A 24,229-nucleotide genomic window follows, 5' to 3' on the forward strand; every position below is an offset into this window, starting at 1 on the left:
AGGGAGTTAGTGCCTTGGGCCATACCTTTCTGAGGCATTTTAATTCTTTTCAATATGCAGTAAGGACACTGACACATGTTCAGAGAGTCATGCAAATATCACTTTGCTGAGAATAGGTCCAACACCCTGAGGCATAGGAGAGGGTGAAAATGAAATTTGGAAGAGTTAGGAGTTCATGCACCATAGCATGAAAGGAAAAGGATACAGGGACCCAAGGCTTTTTAAGTGTAACTAGTCCGCCTGCTCCTTCTCCATATACTTACTGAAATCTCCTGCTTTTTATCCAGAAGTGTGTATGACTGAGATTCTGGTTTTGGAACAAGATGAGGACAGGCCAGATGGTGGTGTTATTTACTTATTCAATAGAGCTGACATACAGGACTTGATCACCTGGAAAGCAAAAAGATGCATCTGAAGGCAGGTCAGCTTTTTCTTTGTCTTTTCTCAAGATTAATCTAAAACAATTATGATCCACAACAGATACAGAGAGTTCTTCTCTAAGGCCAGTGGTAGAGAAAGCCACTTATTCGAGGGGCTTTGGTCATAGTGTTGGCTCCTGAATCCCTTCAGGGCATTTACATTGCTCGGAAAATGTCACGAGCTATGAAATTCAGCTCCAACATTCTCCCAAGGCATCCTAGCCTAGAAGCAGAAATTTCATGGTATTTTCCTGAGGTGATGCTAGAGATTCACAGCAATCTGGGAGAGCAGAAAGGACAGGAATGTGGTGAGTATGCTCTGGAGGAAATCCCAGAGCCTGGTATCACTCTTCACAGAACTTTTTCCTAGAAGAGGAGACATGGGGTCCAAGTGTGACTCAAAGGCAGTGATCCACATAGGGGCCACAGGCAGTGAAATGCCCGCGGTTTTAGAGGCTAACCTTATGGCAGTTCTAGGGTGTGTCCAGTTAAGAAGTGTCCTTAGAAGACCGATTTGACCTTGCACCTAAGAGACATGAATATATATTTTCAAGATTAGTCCGATGTGGCTGTGCAGGGGATCCTTGATCAAAGCAACTTTATAGCTCCCCCAATGCCATCTCTGGATGTTAATGGGGTATTGACACAGTGTTAACCGGGCCTCTTTTGTTGCTCTCCCTTAGAATTATGCTTTTACCATCTTGAAGCCCAGTGCACCTGTGTGTAGGTCTGGCATTTAGGGGTAAGCAATTGACACATAGACTTTATTATGGAGATTTCTATAACCAAATAAGTCCTTTAGCCCACTAGATTCCTTCACAAACTATCAATCCCCTATAATCAAAAATCAGAAAAGGATCTATCTATCTATTTATCTATCTATCTATCTATCTATCTATCTATCTATCTATCTATCTATCCCTCTATCCATCTATCTACCATTTATCTATTGACCCTCTCTTACATCTCTCTGTCCCTTCCTCCCATATAACATAATGTCCTTTTAGGGACATCTGAAGCTAGCAATGTAATTTAAGTAGTTCTATAAACGCAAATATCCCAGAAAATAATAGCAGAACTCCCTCCCTGTTTTTGTTTATATAAGTAAAAAAGAGTTTTAAACTGAATTCTCAAATATTTGTAATTTTAGATATCTAAGAGTAAGGGAAATTAAAAAAATTTTCTATTTTGGAAAATTATTGTCACCCAGTTTATAATTTCATTTAGTATAATATTTTCTAAACAGTGTCTACAATTAGGAAGACTGCATAATTTACTATGCCCTAAAATAGTTTTAGTTTTCTGAGATTATTTTCATGAGAATGCAGTTATAAAATCATGCGATATAAAACAGAATCTCTTCATGCTAAAATTGTATTAATAATTAATTGGAGAAAAAGTATTTCACTGTGATGAATGAGAGATTGTATGGCAGGAGTGATGCCATTTCATGGCAGAAATAATATAGTAACATGTCATTAAATACAAGACATCATATTAAATTTTATAGTTAATGTGCAAGGATATCAAAATATATTAAAATTCAAATTGATTATGTTTGCTAAAATTCTAGTACTGGAGATAATAATTAGAGTTTTTCCATTGTAATTATTAAAATGAGAAGAAACAAGGAAAATGTTTAGTGGGAACATAAAAACAATTTTCTAGAGAAAGATCTGGTTACCAGTAAAGTAAAGCAATGTGAAATAAGAGAGAAATAAGGCACATGCTTTTGACTCACTGTGATGAGGATATGATCTTAATCAAAGTCAGGTCCACAGTCAACGAAGACACAGGTCTAATAGCAAAAAACTTCAGATGCTAACTTGTGTATGAGTAATTGCATTAAATTAAAACATGATGACTAAATTAACAGTAGTTATTAGCCTTCAGAACAGAGATGCCTGTGAGAGTATACAATACTCACTGAAGAGTTAGAAAGGACCCAATACCACGCATTTGCAAATGTACGTTATAGGATGATTTAATAAAGGTAGTTTTTAAGAACTATAACTTTTTAGTTAAACATGCTTTTATAAATGAAATATTGAGTAGTTGCAAAACAACACTTACAAAATGCAATGTAAAATATAAAGATTAAAGAATAATGGTGTACTATGCACCCATATACCCAGCATCCTGTTTAAGGCAAATAACACCACTGTTACCTATTTGTGGAAGATGCTTTGTTTTTTTCCTTATCCCATCCCTTTCCTTCCTTCCTCAGAATTAATCACTGTTCTGAACCTGTTTATCTTTATGTTTTTTCCATATATATTTGTATTCCTGAATGAAATTTTATTTTTAATATTGATCACTTTATAAAATGGATGTTATCTGTCAATTTGGAAAGATAAATACAAAATAATTGTATTAGTTCATTCTCACACTGCTATAAAGAACTACGTGAGACTGGGTAGTTTATAAAGAGAAGAGATTTAATTGACTCACAATTCCACGTGGTGTACAGGAGGCATGGCTGAGGAGGCCTCAGGAAACTTACATTCATGGCAGAAAGACCAAGGGGAAACAAAGCACAGTCTTCACATGGCAGCGGGGGAGAGAGACAGAGAGAGAGAGAGAGAAATGGGAAGTGCTAGACACTTGTAAACCATCAGATCTTGTGAGAACTCACTCACTATCATAAGAACAGCAAGGGGAAAATCCACCTCCATGATCCAATCACCTCCCACCAGGTGTCTGCCTTAACACTAGGAATTACAATTCAACATGAGATTTGGGTGGGGACACAGAGCCAAGCCATATCAATAATAAAATTTACTTTATCCACTTTAAAATAATAAAAATACATTTACAAAACTAAATTATGGTTTTGATAGGTTTCATATGTATTTATATCTTCTGAGATTTATTCACACTGTTGAAAATAGCTGGGATTTATTAATTTTCAGTGCAGTATAATGTTCAATTTGGAGGCCGAGGCGGGCGGATCACGAGGTCAGGAGATCGAGACCACGGTGAAACCCCGTCCCTACTAAAGATACAAAAAAAAATTAGCCGGGCGTGGTGGCGGGCGCCTGTAGTCCCAGCTACACGGAGAGGCTGAGGCAGGAGAATGGCGTGAACCCGGGAGGCGGAGCTTGCAGTGAGCTGAGATTGCGCCACTGCACTCCAGCCTGGGCGACAGAGCAAGACTCTGTCTCAAAAAAAAAAAAAAAAAAAAAAAAAAAAAAAACTTGATGGATATGTAGGTTACTTTCTATCACAGAATATATATAACATAATTTTATAATGTTACATTACTTTTTTGTTCACATCTGCTGGTACATGTATCTGTAACAGGAAGTGATATGTTGTATACATTTCCAACATTACTAGTTTATGCCAAATTTTTTGTGAAAGTATTTCTAAAAATTTACACAATGTGATGGAGATCAGCTCTTTGTTTCCTCTTCTTCCTGTGCACACAGGTAAACTGCGTTTAGCAGCCTCCCTTTTGGTTAGAGGAGGCTGCATAGTTAGATGTTTTGCAGTGGTATTTCAGCAGTGGAGATTGCGCCTCAGTCTGGCCTGTAAAATCCTTCCACGTGCAGTTCACTTAAACTCTTTCCCTCTTTTTGCTGGCTGACAGGAGACCACCTCAGGATGGTCTTAGAAGCCACATACTTATTTTATTTATTTATTTATTATTTGAGACAGAGTCTTTCTCTGTCATTCAAGCTGGAGTGTAGTGATACAATCATAGCTCACTGTAACCACAAATGCCTGAGCTCAAGCCATCCTCCCACCTCAGCCTCCTGAGTAGCTGGAATTGCAGGCACACCTAGATTATTATTATTATTATTATTATTATTTATGGAAATCAGGTATCACTGTGTTGCCCAGTGTGGCCTGGAACACCTGGCCTCAAAGCTGTCGTCTGGCTTCAGCATCCCGCAGTGTGGAGATTATAGGTGTGAGCCACCCCACTGGGCAGAAGCCACATATTGGAGGTAACAGAGGTACATGATGAAAGGATATTGGGTCCCTGCTACTTGACAACTGGGATATCTTTTTTGGTTTACATAAAAAAACAAAATAAACATTTCTATATTAAATTATTTTTGAATTTGTTTGTTATGCAGTTAGCCTACTCTAATAGATATGTACCTCCTGGCAGGGGATAGTTTCTGTAACCCTTGAAACTGTCCAACTTCATAACTTACGAATGTGTTGAGTATGAAATGTCATAATCCTATGGCTAGAGTTTACATTTTTTTTTTATCCCTAGTGATGGCATCTTTTTATGTGCTAACAGGCCATTTGGATTTTTCTTTCTGAGAAGTGTTTAAGACTTTTGCCCACTTTTATATTGAGCAATTTGCCATTTTCTTATTGATTTGTGGACACTACGTATTCTAACAGAATACATTATCACTTTCGTGCTGTAAATATCTTCTCCCAGTCTGCAGCTTGTCTTTTTTCTCCCTTTATGGTGACTTTGATTTTTTTTTGAATCTCACTTTTAATGTAATGGTATTTATTCATTTTTTCCTTTATTGTTTGTACTTTTTGCCCTATTTAAGAATTAGTTTCCTACTTAGAAGTCATAAAGGTACTAACCTGTATTATGTCTTACAGTTTTATAATTTTGATAAGACAATTTAAGTCATTAGCCCAACTGGAACCATTGTTTACTTTTTAAATTTCCATATGGATACCCACCACATTCAGCTAATTTATTTTAATTTTTAGAGATGGAGGTGTCCCTATGTTGCTTAGGCTGGCTTTGAACTCCTGTTCTCAAGTATTCCTCCTATAACTGCTTCTCAAGAAGCTGAGATTATAGGCAAGAGCCACTGCACCCAGCTTGGTATTTTATAATATCTTTCAAAAAGCTTTTCTATTTACTCAATCAAGATCTTACAAATATTTTGATAGGTTTCTTATGATACACTTTACAATTATTTTCCCCAATTTATTAAGATATATTTGACAAATAAAACTTATATGTATTAATGGTGTACAATGTGATGTTGTGATATATGTATACACCGTAAAATGATTAAATTAAGCTAATCAACATATCCATCACTTCACATGCTTAACTTTTGTGGGATGGAGAACATTTAAAATCTTCTTCCTTAGCAGTTTTCAGGTATACAATGCATTATTATTAACTGTAGTCACCTTGCTGTACAACAGACCTCCAGAACTTATTGATCCTAACTGAAACTTTGCATCTTTTGACCAACATCTCCTCATTATAGCTTTTAATACTATTGTAAATTATAGCCATTATGAAACTACATTTCTAACTATTTATTACTGCTATATGGGAATGTGACTGGTTTTGCATATGTTTATAAGGAAAAAAACCCCTTAAGCCATCATCTTCCTAAGTAAATAATTTAGTTATAAAATTTTTGTGTGTTTTTGATGTTTATGGTCATATCATTTTCAAATAAGAACAACTATGTTTTCATCCTTTCCAAATGTTATAAATTTCAGCTTTCTTGCTTTGCTATTCTGGCTAGGACATCTAGCATAATGTGGAATGGAAATAATGAAGCTAGGCACATTGATTTTTCTCTGAAAATGTTTTCAATGTTATACAATTAAACAGGTTTACTGTAAAGCTTTTTTGCTTTGTAGATATCAATTGTTAAGCTATGCTTGGTTTGCTAAAACTGAATGTTGAATTTTCACGTATTCCTTTTTGTATCTGTCAAAAATCATCATTTGATTAGTCTCTTTTAATCTGTTAATGTAGTGAATTACATTAATTATTTTGTAACCATGCATTCCTGAAAGCTATCTAATTTTGTCGTGGTATTCTATCTTATTTATGCATCACAAAATTTAATTTATTAACATAGAGTTTGGAATATTACATCGTTGTTAATTGAGGAGTTGTGTGGAAATTCCTTTTTTTCTGTATGCAGGAATAGTTTGTGTAAGACTGGAATTATTTGCTGTTTGAATATTTACTAGAATTCACTAGTATAACCAACTGGGCCTGGTGTGTTCTTTTCTGAAAGGAATTACCTAATAATTTATTTAATCATTAAATAATTGCTCAGGCTTTTTGTTGTTTCTTCAATCAATTTTGGAAAATTGTATAAATGTCCATTTCTTTTCTAATTTAATTTCACTGTTTCTATAATATTGCTGTTTTTTGCAACATGTGTGCTTAAACCACTTTTTTGTTGCTGACAGTATTTACTGTGCCTCCTTCATTTTCTCTAGTTCAGCCTTGCACTAGTTTGTGAATTTTATTATTCCATTTAAATAACTAACATTTGGCTTTATTGAGCCTTCTTTTTCTTATATGTTTATCTCATTAACTTCTGTTTTCTTCTTATTACTTATTTCCTCATCTTGCTTTGGGTTTAATCTAAATCTACTCTGTATTTTCCCCTTCTCTTGAATAACATGAGAATCTGAACACATCAACTCAATCACCTCCAGCTGGCTGTGTGATAGTTTTGTTCTGTATATTAGCTCTGTTTTGCACCCCTCACCCCAAGACATTATTAAGTTTTTAAATACGTATTTGCTTCTACATCTGTTGGCTACCCAGACCCTCCATCTCTGATCACTTTCTTTTGGCCAAAGTGTATCTTCAGAATGTCTTTTAGTGAAGCTCTGTTGGTCAAACACTTGTTTCATTTATTTTCTTTTGTATAAAAATGTTATGGGATCTTTGGGGGTGTTGTGTTTCTGGCCAGAAACCTCGGTGGCTGGTGGCACCTTTGCCTGAGTTTTGCCTGGGCCCACTGGGCTCATTAGGCCCACTTGGCCTAGCAGGCTGTGCTCAGCTCATGCCACCAGCCTGGATATCATGCCTCCAAGGGCAAGTCAGGTGTGGAGCGGCAAGGGGTGTGTGAGCAAGCATGTGTTCCAGCCACTGCTGAGACAAGCCGGCTGCTGCCACAGGGTGGGCAGCACTAGGTGCCAGCATGGGTGCTGGCTCTCCCCAATGCTGTGGCTGAACCAGGCACACCACAAGCACCTTCCCTAGCTGGCACTGAGGAATACAGTGGCACCCAGAAGCTTTGAGACTTCCCAAACCACAGGGCCCCGAAGAGGGAGTCACAGTCCTGGCCTGGGGAGCTCCCAGGTCTGGGGTCTCCGAAGGGCTATAGCTCTTCTCTCCTTTTCTTCACCCAAGATGTGGCCAGCAAGGAGCATGATTCAGCCCTGTTTGTGTTACAGCTCTTTTAGCCTCGCCATTTAGCAGGTGCTGAGCTCTTGTCTTACATCCAGGAAGAATGAGGTATGCATACAAGCAGAGGGTGGGCAAAATGAAGAGGAGCTTTAGTGAGTGATAGGACAACTCATGCGAGACCCACAGTGGGCCCCTCCTTTCCACACCCAAGGTGTCCTGACAAGTGTTCAGCTCCTAGCAGAAAGGAGACCCTGGAGTGGGAAGCTTCTCTACAGGCAGGTCATCCCACTGAGCATTCAGCTTTCAGCAGAGAAGAGGCCCTAGAATGGGTAGCTCCTCTCTGCAGGCAGATCATCCAGTCATCTCTGCAGCTCTTGGCAGAGAGGAGGCCCTGGAGTGGGTGACTCCTCTTTGCTGGCAGGTCTTCTGGTTGTCTCCCTGTTGTCTTTTGTCCTCTCTTCAAGTCTAGCTGAGTCTGGGGTTTTTATGGGCCTCAGAGGGGAGGAAGTACGTGCTGATTGCCCATGGGTGGCCATGGGTAGGCCCAGGGAAAAGCACCACAAGTTCTTCCTCCAGATGGTGGGACTAGAGGCCCAGCCCCCAGGTTTCAGACCCTTTCCATCTTGAAGGTGGGTCTTCACTGGGGACCGATTCCATTCTGTCCAGGAGCATGTCTGCCTACTGCTGCTGCTCATGGTGCCCAGGCTGTTCATGCCAAAGGCCACCTGCAGACCAGTGCTGGGCTGTCCTCAGCACCCACTTGGCCTAAGTCTGGAGGGGCCAAGGCAGCAGGGGACTGGCATGTTGGCACTGCCCCAAGCATGTGCACACCTGGCCTGACTGTGACAGCACCTGGGCTCAGCCCTGACTTTGTTCTGAGATTGGAGCCTTCAGTGGGAGCAGGCAGTTCTGAGCCTGCAGGGGTAGGAAGGGGACTTCCAAGGCCCCCAAAAGCACAGAGATGCCTGGGGCTGGAACTGTAGCAGGATGGCTCCAGCCACACTCTTAGAGCTCCTGCCCTGCCATCTCAGAAGGGGTGGGGCTCCTGCTTGTCCTCACAGAGCATGCAGTCCTGGCGGCACATCCTTGAAATAATAGTCCAGAACAAAAAGTGAAATAGTCTTTGAAGATATAGTGTCTCTTTCTAGAGCAAAAGGAAACATTCTTACTGCCAATTATGAAATAAAAGATTCAGGTTTTCTAAACTCAGTGTTCTTCTCCTATAAAGCAAACCACTGTGCATGCAGGTGCTCTCTAATCCACTGTATATTGTCTTGTGGGAACTGGTGCACAGAGAACCAGTGCAAAAATGATGAACTCTAGTTACTCTTATTTCTATGAATTATAAACTATTTTCCAACTTTGACTCAGGATATTGTACCAATATCCAAGAAATTGCTAGTTGGCAAGCAGGGTAAAATTTCATGTATTTCACAGTTCTTAGTACATAAGTCCTGAGTAAATGGACCAAATATATAAACCAACCATTTATATTCCCTATTCATAAGTTATGAGAGTACACTAAATTATAAAATAATTAACATGATATAAGTAAAAAACAAAGCAAATGCCCAGATGAAATCATAACTATTGAGTAGTTTATTGTGAGGGAGGTGTTAAATAATTTTTATGTATTTTTAAATGCAAGGCAGTAATGTATATATTTATTTTATATTTTATTTTTAACATATATTTCTTAAGAGCAAGGTGCATCTTATGGATTATCTTACAACCCAGACCTCAAATATGATTCTTGTGATTTACAAAAGCAGGTCCAGGAAGCCTGCATCCCACTTCTACTCTTCAGTGCCACACCTGAGGTCTCACTCCTGCCCCAAGGTTTCTCAGGTGCCATTGCCTGGATTGTCTGAAAGAACCCAGTGCACAGATATCTCAGAAGTGGAAAGAAGATAACCTCCTTTGGGCCAAGCTAAACACTGTGGGCATTGGAAATCATTGTCTAAAACCTTCTCCCTTTCATTCCTTAGGTGTCTGTTTATTATATAACAAAACTGTTGCCTGCAGAAGAGGCCTATTTAATAATCCTCCTTGTAATATATATTAACTTTTCCAAATTACCTTTAATATATATTAACTTTTTACTCTTCTGTTATTCAGCTCTGTTTTCCAGAAACATGTTATCAAATAAGGTATCTTCTTATAAACTCTTCTGACAGGTTCTGCTCTAGTGGGTGTTAGACACACAGGGAAAGATCAGTACATTCACATGCACATATTCTTCAGATGCCTATGTTACAATATCCATTATGAGTAACACATAAATGAATGGCAAGTTTTTTTTTTTTTTTTTTTTTTTTGAGACGGAGTCTCGCTCTGTCACCCAGGCTGGAGTGCAGTGGTGCGATCTCGGCTCACTGCAAGCTCCGCCTCCCGGGTTCACGAATGAATGGCAAGTTTTAATGCAAAGGCGTAAATGTGCAACATAGGTATCTGTAAGACCTAATATAATGATATTCAGCAGTTGAATATTATGACAGAAAAAACAATTTTGTAGAGAGAAAGTAATGCTCTATCTCAAGGAATTTTAACTTCCTAGAATTTCAGAATAAAGGTGGGGTGAAGATAAAAGAAGAAATGGGAATGATGTTATTGTGAGTGGAAACTACACATTTCCATTTCTTTTTAAAGAAAACAGTTTTGTTCCTAATTTTTGGTGCCCATGAAGTTTACAAATACACTTTTACTCTGATAATACAGCTTTTCAACTAGCAAAGCAGTGATCTAACACCCATAAATACAAGTGGGGAGACAATTAACATCCACTAATGTTTCTCTACATAAACCATTCTTTTAATGTCTTTCTTAAAAAAAAAAAAAACAGTTGCAAAGAGACTACATAATATATGTGGGCAAAAAGGCAATTAAATGAATCTGTTGAAACACTAAATGTATAATAAGTAGGATTTTATAAACATTCACATGATTCACATCAAAATGATGATATCCTAAAATGTATTCCTTTTAAAGGATAGATTAGTTAATAAATCTAATACTCTGGTACAATACTTTATATTAATTGTAGGTCTAGTCATCGGCTTAATAAGGGACCCTTTCCTATAATCTTTTGTTAATAAAAGAATTACAGTTAGGTCATAAGTAAACAGGCAAATTCTTTTTTTTTTTTTTGAGACGGAGTCTTGCTCTGTCGCCCAGGCTGGAGTGCAGTGGCGCAATCTCGGCTCACTGCAAGTTCCGCCTCCCGGGTTCACGCCATTCTCCTGCCTCAGCCTCTCCGAGTAGCTGGGACTACAGGCGCCCGCCACCACGCCCGGCTAATTTTTTGTATTGTTTAGTAGAGACAGGGTTTCACCATGGTCTCGATCTCCTGACCTCGTGATCCGCCCACCTCGGCCTCACAAAGTGCTAGGATTACAAGCATGAGCCACTGCACCAGGCCGCAAATTCTTAATTACATGATTTGAGGTTTAGGATCAAAACTTGTCAAAATTAGTTTGATATACATCAAAGTTATACAACACAGTAAAACCAACTTTAATATTTTTGCCTTGTGTGAGCTGCCCATATGTGAAAAAGGAACACACTTTTCAGTGATGAAAGATACAATAAACTATATTTTGGAACTTACTTTTCAAGAGGAAGAAGGAAAAAAGATTTCAACAAAATTAAGGGCTAATACAGACCCTAACAAAGGCATCCTGAAATCAGGAAGGCCATGTGCTTGCTATATGTAAAATTGATTCCCCCAACAACATACAGAAGACAAAAACTGCACTGGGTTTGTAGTTGTATCTGCAGTTTAGGTTTCCATTATGGATACCTATCTACAACAAAATACTTTACAATTGCACATCTTCCTACATTCCCCTAAACTAAAAATTAGATGTTATTAGTTCTTAAAATCTCCAGTAAAATAACCCCTAAAAAGTAATCCTGACCAATTTCTTGGCTGTTTTCTCAGAGCAACTGGGTTTTATAAAGAATGCACAGACCCCAAGAAAGTCCTACCCCACATTTCCATTTTAATTGAAGAAATGTGTAATGCAGTCTACTAAATCATCAGTATATTGAACTTTATGAAAAAATGTGTAAGTTCTTGTTAAAGTTTAATGTAGAAAAAGACAGTAGCATTCTACGTGGGCCAAGCATAAGAGTAACAGTAATAGAAATGTGAGTTATCCAGACATCAAGTCAAAGTTTCATTAACTTAAAGCAGAGAATAACATAAATTAATTTTACCTTCTTTGATGATAATTTACAAAAAGTAGTGGGATTAAGTAGAAGAACTTTCATTTGCAATAGATTTTGCCAGATAAGGAAATATGTAAAGTTAGAAATTTGACAGTAAAATGCAAAAGTATCATCTTAAGTTTATTGATACCTGAGTAAAAAAAAAAAAATGAAGAATCAGTATATTCTTGGTTGTTTTGAAGCAATTTAGAGAAAACATAAATATAATTTTATGGTCTATTTTTTTTTTTGAGATCGAGTTTTGCTCTTGTTGCCCAGGCTAGAGGGCAATGGTACGATCTCAGCTCACTGCAACCTCTGCCTCCCGGGTTCAAGCGATTCTCCTGCCTCAGCCTCCCAAGTAGCTGGGATTACAGGCATGTGCCACCATGCCTGGCTAATTTTTTTGTATTTAATAGAGATGTGGTTTCACCATGTTGGTCAGGCTGGTCTTGAACTCCTGACCTCAGATGATCCACCTGCCTTGGCCCCCAAAATGCTGGGATCACAGGCATGAGCCACCATACCTGGCCTATGGTCTAAAATTCTTAATGGGAAGATCTTTAAGAGAGAGATGTGGCTCTCCAAAACAAAACTCAATCAACAAACTTGAGTCTTATCTATTAAAGAATGTGCAAAATATGAAAAAATGGACTTTTCATCAAGGATGTTTACAAAAGTGTTTTCCAAAATCATGTGAGTAAGAATGTCTCTTACTGGCTGGGGCTTTCTTTCTTTTAAAATGATCCAAAAGAGCTCATTTTAATTTTTTATTTATTTATTTTTTATTTTTTTATTTTTTTATTTTTATTTTTATTTTTTTTTGCAAAAGCAATTAGATTTTATTTTGATGCAAAGAACCAAGATAAACATATGAGATAATCAAATTGAACACACTTTACATGGTTCCTTCAAAAGTACATATACGTGTGTGTACTTTTATATATGTACATGTATGTGTATATGTGAATTTAATGTGAAAAGAATAATTAAGCTTACTTGGTAAATTTTTAAAGGAGCAGATTTGGGGAAAATGCTACATTTTGATAATTCATCATGTAAGCGAGAATGTTAAGAAAGGTATAGATCCTTTTTTCTTAGATACTAACATAACAGACCTACTTAATTCATATTTTGTTGGCATATTTTATCTAAGAAAATTATCTTTGCCTTGAAAAGGTAAAAACAAAAGTACCCATAAGGTCATAAAAACTCAAGATAGGTTTTCACAAGTGTTTGTTGTTCAAAATACCACATTGAGAGTGAAAGAGGATGAAACAAAGTTTAAACCGAGCAGAATCTTGGCCTATTGGCATAAATTGGGACCACCTCAGGAAGACCAGGGTGTATGTTTCCTCTGCAAAAGGCATTTAGTGCTCTAAATGAGTCTCCTAAAAATCAAACCCTGACCACACCAAGTAAGGCTTAACCAAGTAAGGCTTTAACCAAGTAAGGCTTGTAACATGACATTCAAAAAGAAAGATAAATTAAGGCAATAACAAACAAACAAAAAACTTACTCATCTTATTATTTAAAAGAAATGAGGCAGAGCTCAGTGACTCATGCCTGTACTCCCAGCACTTTGGGAGGCCGAGGCGGGTTGATCACCTGACGTCAGGAGTCGTTTCTACTAAAAATACAAAGTATTAGCCAGGCGTGGCAGTAGGCACCTGTAATCCCAGCTACTTGGGAGGCTGAGGTAGGAGAATCGCTTGAATCCAGGAGGTGGAGGTTGCAGTGAGCCGAGATAGTGCCATTGCACTCCATTCTGGGCAACAAGAGCAAAACTCCATCTCAAATAAACAAATAAATAAATAAGAAATGAAATTGGTTGCAGCAATTCCCATCAAGAAGTAGAGTTCATTTCCCCACTTCCTGAATCTGAGCTGTTCTTGTGACTTGCTTTGACCAATAGAACGCAGCATAAATGACACTGCAATTTCTGAGCCTACGCCTCAAGAGACCTTGCAACTTCCACTCTTGCCTGCTTGGAACCTAGCCACCATGCAAAGGGCCAAGCCAGCCTGCAGGAGAGGGCATTGAAACCTAGCTGTAGCTCCAGCCCAATGCTAGACATGTGAGTGAGGCTATTCATGTCCAACCACTGCTAGCTGACCTGCCAACTTAGCACAAACATATGAGTGAGCCTAGCCAATGCCACGTGGAATAGAGGCATATTGTGCCAGATGAGCCCTGCCCAAATACCTAATCCAGTTAAATTATAAGCAAATAGTTTTAAACCACAAAAATAGATAGATAGATAATCAATAGATAGTAGATGGATGGATGGATGGATAGATAGATAGATAGATAGATAGATAGATAGATAGATAGATAGATAGATAGGTAGGTAGATAGAGTCATCTGGCCTGTTGCAACATATTTTCAGTGTTCTAAAGCAACATGGGGAACAGGAGATAAGTCAGAAACCTGGCTGTTGACAATTTCCAAATTATTAATACAAAAGAAAAAAATATGGATCTTATTCATCAGTAGACACAGAATGGCAGTATTTCAGAATGAGAGTTATTAAAAGAAGTATCTTCGTCACTTAGACATCATCACTAGAAGGTCACATGTTTTCACTAATAACAAGTGAATTCATATTTATATTCACGACTATATGAGCTATTTTCCACAGTCTCTTCCTATGTTCATGTGACAAGAGGCAACAATTTAGTGTAACAGATTTCCAATGAATTAATGAAGATAGTGATAGCATTAGTTCTTTCAACAAATATTTACTGGGGATATACTCAGTGTCATTCTGATAAATGCCAATGTCAACATGGAAAAGAATTCCCTAGGGATATAAATCATAGTACATAACATTCTATTTTACTCCTGTTCTTTTAACAGTTTTACTTCTTCATTTGTCCAAATAATAATGGGCCCAAAACAACTGAAATAATCCTTTACTACAGACCAGGGGTAGAGAGACTAATGTTTATGTTCATTATTATCAAACCTTTATAGATAGAACTCTCTACAATTAGAATAGTCTAAAGACACACCTGTCTCATTAGATAGTGACTTACCCAATGCTGGAAGTAGTGAACCATGGGTTAAACAATTATGTTATAGGGATTTATGGGCAGACTATATAGAACTAGTTGAATTTTGAATTCAATGACTGTATCCTTTTCAGCAGCAGAACTACTTGTTTAAAGGATAATTTTGTGCCCTAGCACCTTAATAAATAGACACAGAAAAGAGAATGGGCTGGGAATGATGGAGCTCACCCATCCTCACCCTTCATTGACTACTCCATCTGAAGGTCTCTAGAGTAAGTGTCTTCTACAGTCCTTTCAGATTTTTCTATTCTTAACTATGTGCATCTGTTACAAAAGGATAATTTCAATGACTGAGCTAAAACAAAGTGCAAGGAAAGTCATATGAAGTTAGAATTAACCAAAAAAACCTTGAAATGAGTTAATTCAAAGTGTTTAAAATAGCCTATGGTGGATATTGATGTTATACAGTGCAAATAAGCAATAATTAAAAACATTTGCGATTCTTTTTAAAAAATTAAGAACAGATATTTATATCACAGTTCCAGAGACTGTGAAGTGCAAGAACAAGGTGCCAGTGAGGACTGCACTTGGCTTCCAAGACGGTGCCTTGAATACTACATCCTCCAAAGGAGATGAACGCTGTGTCCTCACGTGGCAGAAGGTGGAAGGGCAGGAAAAAAATGAACTCCTTTTGTTAAGCCTTTTTAGGGCACCGAATCCCATTCATGAGGGGAGGAATCCTCACGACCTAATTACCTCTTAAAAGTCTCATCTCTTAATACCATCACATTGGCAACATCTGAATTTCGGAGGAGCAAATTCAAATAATAGCAGCTGAACTCAGATTGTCTGTACAAGAGCAGTGATGTTTTACTCTTTCCAGTCCTCCAATACAGCACATTTCACCACTGTGTAACTAATATACTTTTTAATTAATGAACCCTCTAGTGAAGATTTAGATAACAATATTTAAAGTATTTGCAATGGTCACTTCTGGAGGGTGAGTTTATGATTGGGTGCTTTAAATGTTATGTAGCTGCCCCTAGAGTATAGATTTAATTTGTTGTAATTTAATTTATTTTTTTACCTTTAAGTTCAGGGGTATATGTGCAGGTTTGTTAAATATGTAAACTTGTGTCATGGGTGTTTACTGTACAGATTATTTCATCACCCAAGTATTAAGCTTAGTACCCATTAGTTATTTTTTCTGATCCTCTCCTTCGTCCACCCTCTGATAGGCCCCAGTATCTGTTGTTCTGCTGTATGTGTCTATCTGTTTTCATTTAGCCCCCACTAATAAGTAAGAAGATATAATATTTGGTTTTCTGTTCCTTTGTTAGTTTGCTAAGGATAATGGCCTTGAGCTGTCTCCATGTCCCTGCAAAGGACATGAGCTCGTTATTTTTTATGGCTGCATAGTATTCCATGGTGTATATGTACCACATTTTCTTTATCTAGTCTTTGATGGGCATTGAGGTTGATTTCATGTCTTTGCTATTGTGAATAGTGCTGCAATGAACATATGCATGCTTCTGTCTTTATTATAGAACAATTTATATTCCTTCGGATATATACCCAGTAATGTCATTGCTGGGTCGAATGGTAGCTCTGTTTTTGGGTCTTTAAGGAATCAGCTCACTCTTTTCTACAGTGGTTGAACTAATTTACACTCCTAACAACAGTGTATAGGCATTCCTTTTTCTCTGCAACTTCACCAGCACCTGTTATTTTTTGACTTTTTGATAATAGCCATTCTGACCAGTGTGAGATGGTATCTCATTGTGGTTTTGATTTGCATTTCTCTAATGGTCAGTGATGTTGAACTTTTTCTCATATGCTTCTTCGCTGCATGTAAAACATTGCAGTTCTATTTTTGTGTCTTGGCTGATGAGAACCTCAAGGCTAATGTTTTAAAAATCAAAGTTTACTTTTTTGAAACGAGAAAAACAGAATATGTCTACCATAAGAAAATACAAAATGCTAAAAGTTATACAAATTAGACGATTACCCATTATTCCACCAAGAGATTACAATTTCCCTTCCTGAAAAAAACTTGTCCTTCAGTTGTGAGGAGTTCAGTTGACTCACAGCCTCCAGCTGCGGCACTGTAATGATCTGTGACAATGTTTGAGCAAAAGTCCTCTTTTTCCTGGACTATTCCAAAGCCATGAAATGAGCATGACAGGACATCTAGGTCCTGGCTATTTTGGCCATCAGAGGACTCCTCCAATGAGCAATATTTGGGTTGTCAGGGACTGGTCAGATCTACACAGTAGTTTGAGACTTTCTTTGCCAAATTCTTCCTTCTCCTCCCCTTATTTTCACAGGTATCAGATATCGGATCTGCACTATGAGCTAAGCCTTTCTCTGCTCAAACTTGCTACCTCTTATTTAATTTCCATAGGTGTTACACCCACAACCTTTCTCCATCAACCTTACATAAACCTCTTGCACACCAACTCTCTCTTAGCATCAGCTTTCTAGAAGACTTTAGCTGGTGCACAATTATTACATTTTTATGCTATATTCTTTTATTATTTTACATGCATATTTTATACACTTGAAATTATATACATGTAAGTTTGTATCCTGTCTTTCAACGTCTAGGTTATTGCCAAAACTTGGTAGTTTTTTTAAATTTTATTTTACTTTAGATTCAGGGCGTACATGTACAGATTTTTTACATGGATATATTGTATAATGGTGGGGTCTGGGCTTCCAGTGACCATTATCCAAACAGTGACCATTGTAACCAATAGGTAATTTTTCAACCCTCACTTTGCTTCCAACCTCCCCACTTTGGGAGTCCCCAGTGTTTATTGTTTTCATTTTGATGTCCATGTGTACTCACTGTTTAGCTTCCATTTATAAGTGAGAACATGTAGTATTTGATTTCTGTTTCTGAGTTATTTCACTTATGATAATAGCCTCTAGCTGTAATCAAGTTGCTGCAAAAGACATGATTTTGTTCTTTTTCTATAGCTGTGTAGTATTCTGTGATGTATATATACCACATTTTTTAATCCAACCAACCACTGATGAACACTTAGGTTGATTCTATGACTTTGCTATTGAATAGTGCTGCAATAAACATACAAGTGCAGTATCTTTTTGATAAAATAAGTTATTTTCCCTTGGATTGATACCCAGTAGTGGGATCGTTGTGTCACATGGTAGTTATACTATTAGATCTTTGGGAAATCTCCATACATTTTTCCATGGAGGTTGTACTAATGTACATTCTCACCAACAGCGTTATAAGCACACCCTTTTCTCCACATTCATGCCAACCTCTGTTGCTTTTGACTTTTTAATAATAGCCATTCTGACTGGTGAAAGATGATATCTTATTGTGGTTTAATTTGTATTTATCTGATGTTTAAAGAAAGGTTGAGCATTTTCTCATATGTTGGCCACTTGCATGTCTTCTTTTGAGAAGTGTCTATTCCTGACTTTGCCCACTTTTTAATGGGTTTTCATTTCTTCTTGTGGAGTTGTTTGAGTTCTTTTTATTAGATTGGCAGAAATGTGATTGTAGTTTTTGCCACTACTTTTGCACCAACCTAATAGAACCTTGATATTAATTCTCTGGCAGAAGCATAATTTGCAAATGTTTTCTCCCCTTCTGTAGGTTGTCTGTTTACTCTGCTGATTATTTCTTTAGCTGTGAATAAGCTTTCTAGTTTAATTAAGTTACATTTGTCTATTTTTGTTTTTGTTGCATTTGCTTTTGGGGTCTTAGTCATAAATTCTTTGCCTAGGCCAAGGTCCAGAAGAGTTTACCTAGGTTTTCTTCTTGGACTTACATCTTTTCAGGTTTTATATTTAAGTATTTAATTTACCTTAAGTTGATTTTTGTTTACGGTGAGAGAGAGATGTCCAGTTTCATTCTTCTGCATAGGGCTATAGGGCTACCGTGTTTTTCCAGCACCATTTATTGAATAGGAAGTCCTTTTCCTTTTTTAAATTTTTTTATTTTTATTTATTTATTTATTTTTTGGTCAACTTTGTTGAAGTTCAGTTGGTTGTAAGTACGTGGCTTTATTTATGGGTTCCCTGTTCTGTTTCATTCATCTAGGTGTCTATTTTAAACAACAGTGCCAGGTTGTTTTAGTTACTATAGCTTTATAGTATAATTTAAAGTCAGGTAATGTGATGCCTCCAGCTTTGTTCTTTTCACTTACGATTGCTTTAGCTATTCAGGTTCTTTTTTAGTTACATATACATTTTAGGATAATTTTTTCTAATTCTGGGAAGAATGATATTGGTAGTTTGATGAGAATTGAATTGAATCTGTAGATTGCCTTGGGAGGGATAGTCATTTTAACTACACTGATCCTTTCACCCCATAGGCATGGGATGTTTTTCCACTGGTTTGTGTCATCTGTAAGTTCTTTCATTAGTGTTTTGTAGTTCTTCTTGTAGAGATATTTCACCTCCTTAGTTAAATATGTTCCTGGGTATTTGTGTGTGTGTGGCTATTGTAAATGAGATTAAGTTATTGATTTTGTTCTCAGCTTAAAATATTGGTATATAGAAATCCTACTCATTTTTATACACTAATTTTGTATTCTGAAACTATACTGAAGTTGTTTATCAAGTCTAGGAGTATTTTGGTGGAGTCTTTCAGGTTTTCTATGTGTAAGATCATGTCATCAGTGAATAGAGATAATTTGACTTCAATGTTTCCAATTTGGATGACTTTTCTTTCTTTCTCTTGCCTGATTGCTCTTGCCAGGGCTTCTAGCACTATGTTTAATAGGAGTGGTGAGAGTGGACATTCTTGTTTTGTTCCAGTTCTCAGGAGGAATGCTCCCAGCTTTTGCCAGTTCAGTATGATGTTGGCTGTGGGTTTATCATAGATGGCTCTTATCATTTTGAGGTATGTTCCTTCAATACTTAGTTTATTGAGGGTTTGTATTATGAAGGGATGTTAAAACATCCTAAAACTAGTATTTCTTTAGTGCACTCTAATTTAAAACATTAGAAACAATAAGATGACAATATTTTAGTTCTTTGTAAAAATTTATCAAGTATAGTTTGAATAGTGCTTGCCTTCTCCTCATACAAATAATGATGTGAAGCAAATATCTTATTAATGTCTTGGTGAATTGTCATGCTCCTTTCTAAATCTGGACCAGCTTCCAACACTTTATCCCTTGCACTTTAAATGTTGTGAAATACCTCTGAGAGTTCTTTAATTTTGCTGGGACATTGCTTATTCTTTTCAACACAACCACTTTCCTTATTTACATTAATAAATTCATCCTAGGTAAATTCTTCTGGCAGCATATCTAGAGTTTCTCCAGTTGCAGCAGTATCACCATTCTGATAGTCATCTATTTTTTTTCTAAAATTCCATTAGTGTACAATCCAAATTTCACTTCTAACATTATCACTTTTTGCTTCTTTGCTGCACTTTCATTTTTCTTGGCCAATTTCCTCTTTCCATTTTCCATTTTTGTAAAATATAATGTGGATTAATTATAGGGAGACAACAAGGCAACACAACCAAATGCTTTCTTATCTAAGTAAATTAAATAACAGATGCATAGTGACCAAACACTGACAGATTTTGAAAGAAGTTCTGTTATTGGTAACTGACCATGATGCATATTTGCTATTTATGAAATGATTTGTAGGCTAAAGAGATAGTGGAAAAGTTTATAACTTACGCAGTTACTCACAGGTAATATACCCTGCCAACTTAATGTGAACTCTGTTATTGGGAGATTTGTGTTATTTAACTAAATCAGGATAATTAAACTCTGTGCATATTGGAACCATGCAAAGTGAGGACTGTTTGTATATAATTAAAACAAAGTATGATAACCACATGCTATGAAGAATTGTACACTATTTAGTCATAAGAGAAAATATGCAATGTGAATCAGTTCTAGAGATCTGCTGTACAACATAATGCCTATGTTTAAAATTCAGTATTGTACACTTAAAAATTTGTTAAGAGGGAAGATCTCATATTATTTTGACCCCCAACACACACACACACACACACACACACACACACACACACACACACACGAACACAAAAAATCTTTTGGAGGGATGGATATGTTTATAATCTTAATTGTGGGGATGATATCATAGATAGGTATATGCATGTGCTGAAACACATCAGATTGTGTACCTTAAACGTGCAGTTTTTTGTTATAGCAATTATCCCTCAATAAAATTGAGAGAGGAAGAGAGAGAGAATACCAATCTTAAATTTATAAAGGGCTTTAAAAATGGCCTCCCACAATAATTAATATTAACATTGGGATTCATAAGTAACCAAATGAAGAAATAATGTTCCTAACTGAAGAATATTCTTATTGCAGATCACACAATTGAGAAGGAGCATAGCATATATAAGGATTTAAATTTGATGTGCCTGGAATGCAAAGTGGAGAAGGTCAGAAGTCATGAAGGAGATGTATGATGTGTTTTGGATTTTGGATTTTATCCTTCTTGTGAAGTCACTGGAGAATTGTAATGGAAACATAATTAACATGACCCAATATGCATTTTAGGGGTATCAATGTGAAGAATAGATTAGAATTGGCAAGACCAGGATGTTAGGGAGAAAACTTAGGAAGTGATTACTGTAATTTAACAGAGAAGAGTCCTGGCCTGAGTGTGTATGCTAATATTAGAAAATGAAAGTGAAAAAATTAATGGTTTCTTTAGAAGATAGAACTGTTAGACTGGGCAATGATTAGATATGTGTTAGGGTAGGGAGGCAAGTATAAAGATGGAGAAGCTGTCTAGAACGATATCAAGAGTAAGTTAGTGTCTGTTGGTGTGGGTCATTGAAATGCCATTGAAGGATCCCAATTTTTAATCGTTGGTAGGAAAGTTGGGGGTGAAGGATGATGAAATTAACTTTGAAACAATTGAGTTTGAGTCACTTGTGGCCAATGAAATGGAGACATCCTGAATGGATGTTGCTATTCAGGCTTAAAACTCAGAATCAAGAGCTGTAGGGTTTGAAAGTCATTGCACGTAGATGATAATTAAAAGCATATAAGTGGATTCAATCTCCCTAGGAGTGTGAGAAGAATAATTGTAGTATAGGATTAAGACAGAATGGAACTTAGTGACACCATAATCTAAGTTGTTGGGGCAATTAGAAGAAGAATCTCTCTGAAGAATGTATTATGTCTTTCCAAATTATAATGGCTAAATGCTAATTTTTCTTAACAAATAATAATGTCAACAGTTATACCTTAGGAATGATATTTTCATTTATATTGTCCCCAATTTTTTAAGTGGATAACTTCAAATTTCAAATTTTTAATTTTTACTTCAATGCTTCCATCACTTTAAATTCCTCATCATGAAGATGATGTGCTAGAAATAGGAAGAATGTATCTATTTTGCTGTTACACTTATGGCTTTGCTTTATTAATAAAGCATATGGAAGCTGATTTTAGTTATTAGTAAAATATATGATAAATAAATTGCATGTTTTTCAAGGAACAACACTGTTAGGACCTTGAAAACATGTAATTTTCAAGAAAATCTTATAAAATGAGAACATTCTGAGTCACTAACTCGGATTGTTACAATCTGAGTTAGTGACTCAGAATGTTCTCATTTTTTAATATTTTCTGCTCTATAAATTTTTAACCATCTTTTATGTTGGGGGGACAGAAAATGATTATAGTTCAGATGTCAAGAGGTTTAAAAAGGAAATTACTCATTTCAATGACTAAAATCAGCTTTTGGCCCTTTGTCTAAAATATTACTTTTCAGAAAATTTGCTTTTGGCAATCATTCATCAGTTTTAAAAAATATGTTCAAATGACTGTATTAAAATATCACCATTTACATATATTTGTCTATAATAATGAATTAGGATGAATTCTCAAATTTAATTTTAAAGTGGACTTAATGAAGTTTCTTTTTTTAGAGAGTGATTATAATAGCAGGTTTACGTGTTTATTAAATTTTCTGTGATGTAGATGACAAGCAATATATTAAATACAATTTAATCATATACATCATATAGTATAAATACAAATATGTCATATAGTAGAAGGAGGAGCAATCATCCATTATAAGGAAAATAAGTTAATAGCAGGTGGCAAGGTAAACATGTATTTTAAAGTTTGGGATTATATTACAGTATCTAACTTTATAGTCAATGAGGTGATATCTACCATTAGAGTCTGGTTTTCCTGGGAAATCTGCTCTTGGCTTTTGCTGTTTACAGACAGAATTCACTGGGTAAATCTTGGTTATGCACGTTGAATGCATAACAGGGTATAGAGTGAAGTGCCTGAAGATACCTGTTTGAAAAAGGAAAATATGGCATTTGTTAAAGTTAATTCAAAGACATATGTGAACTCTCTTGTCATGCTTTTATAACTGTGGTATTTTTAGAGAAAAAAGAATTTCAGGAAGCTCTCAACACTTCAAGTAAAAACAAACTAATATCTTATTCAGAATTCAGGGCTGTAGCTAACTGCCTGACTTCAAGCTAAATCTTAAAACATGATATGCCAAATTATAGTACATACTGTACTGGAGGTTTGCCATAAACACGAGGACTCAACAGCAGCCACAGTTGCTTAATGTCAGTCTGAGCAATCAGATCATATTCAGTGCTTTTCTTCTCCACTGTACTATTTTGAAATGTCATATTATGCTGCATCACTTTGATAGCAGCCTCGTCTGCTTCCTTTATCTTTATTAGCTGCCTTTTGTCCTTTCTTTGCAATTCCTACACATTGTTTTTATAACCTAATTCCATACCTTATTTGTTACTGTAAATAGCATCCAATTCTTCTTGAGCTGCCACCATGAAATCTTCCATTTCCTTACTTTTCAGCCACCTTAGCAGGTATCTAAATTCCCTTTATAGAATTTTTTATTGAATGAATTAATTTTTGTAGCCTCCTTTACCATACCACCATCTATGACTTAGACTTATAGTTTAACAAAACAAAACACAAGACAATCCTAAATCCTCAAAATATACTTTGGTAGAGAACAAAAGGGATCAGCCAATTCTAGTTATACCTCCTCTGAGCATCTGGGAAGTTCTCTTTCACAGCCCCTCAGTCAGGTACAAATTAAATAGTCCTACTCAATACGTTGTGACCAAACAGGTCAAAGAATTTAATTACCAATGAGAAAATGTCCAAAACCCTTATCCCCTGCCAAAAGAAGACAGTCTCTTCTTGGCACCTTCCCATGAAGTGGTTGGGTGTTCCATGACATGAAGAGGCTGTGTGTTCAATGAAGATGGTGGATCTTGCAAAAACCGAGTTCCTGAGTGACTGCTTTAAGCAGACCCTTGATTAACATGCAATAGGATTAAGAAATAAACTTTACGTTTAATGAGCTATTGAGATTGCTGGGTTATTTTGTTACTGCAGCATTACCTTGTTTATTCTGACTAATAAACAAAACCAAATTTAAAAATAAGCACATGTCATTTTATGGATACAACATGTCTATAATGCTGG

General features: G+C 36.5%; 1 long non-coding RNA gene across 1 annotated transcript; it reads right to left on the reverse strand.

Moving 5' to 3' along the window:
* Positions 1-284: 284 nt before the first annotated feature.
* Positions 285-23,033, reverse strand: LOC131383408 (uncharacterized). Its single transcript, XR_009213408.1, has 3 exons — positions 22,919-23,033; positions 881-945; positions 285-390 (listed from the first exon to the last, which is right to left on the reverse strand). It is a non-coding gene; the product is annotated as an uncharacterized LOC131383408 (long non-coding RNA).
* Between the last annotated feature and the right edge of the window lie 1,196 nt (positions 23,034-24,229).

The sequence above is a fragment of the Hylobates moloch genome, unplaced genomic scaffold, assembly GCF_009828535.3.
Source record: "Hylobates moloch isolate HMO894 unplaced genomic scaffold, HMol_V3 SCAFFOLD_4, whole genome shotgun sequence".
NCBI classification, from domain to species: domain Eukaryota; kingdom Metazoa; phylum Chordata; class Mammalia; order Primates; family Hylobatidae; genus Hylobates; species Hylobates moloch.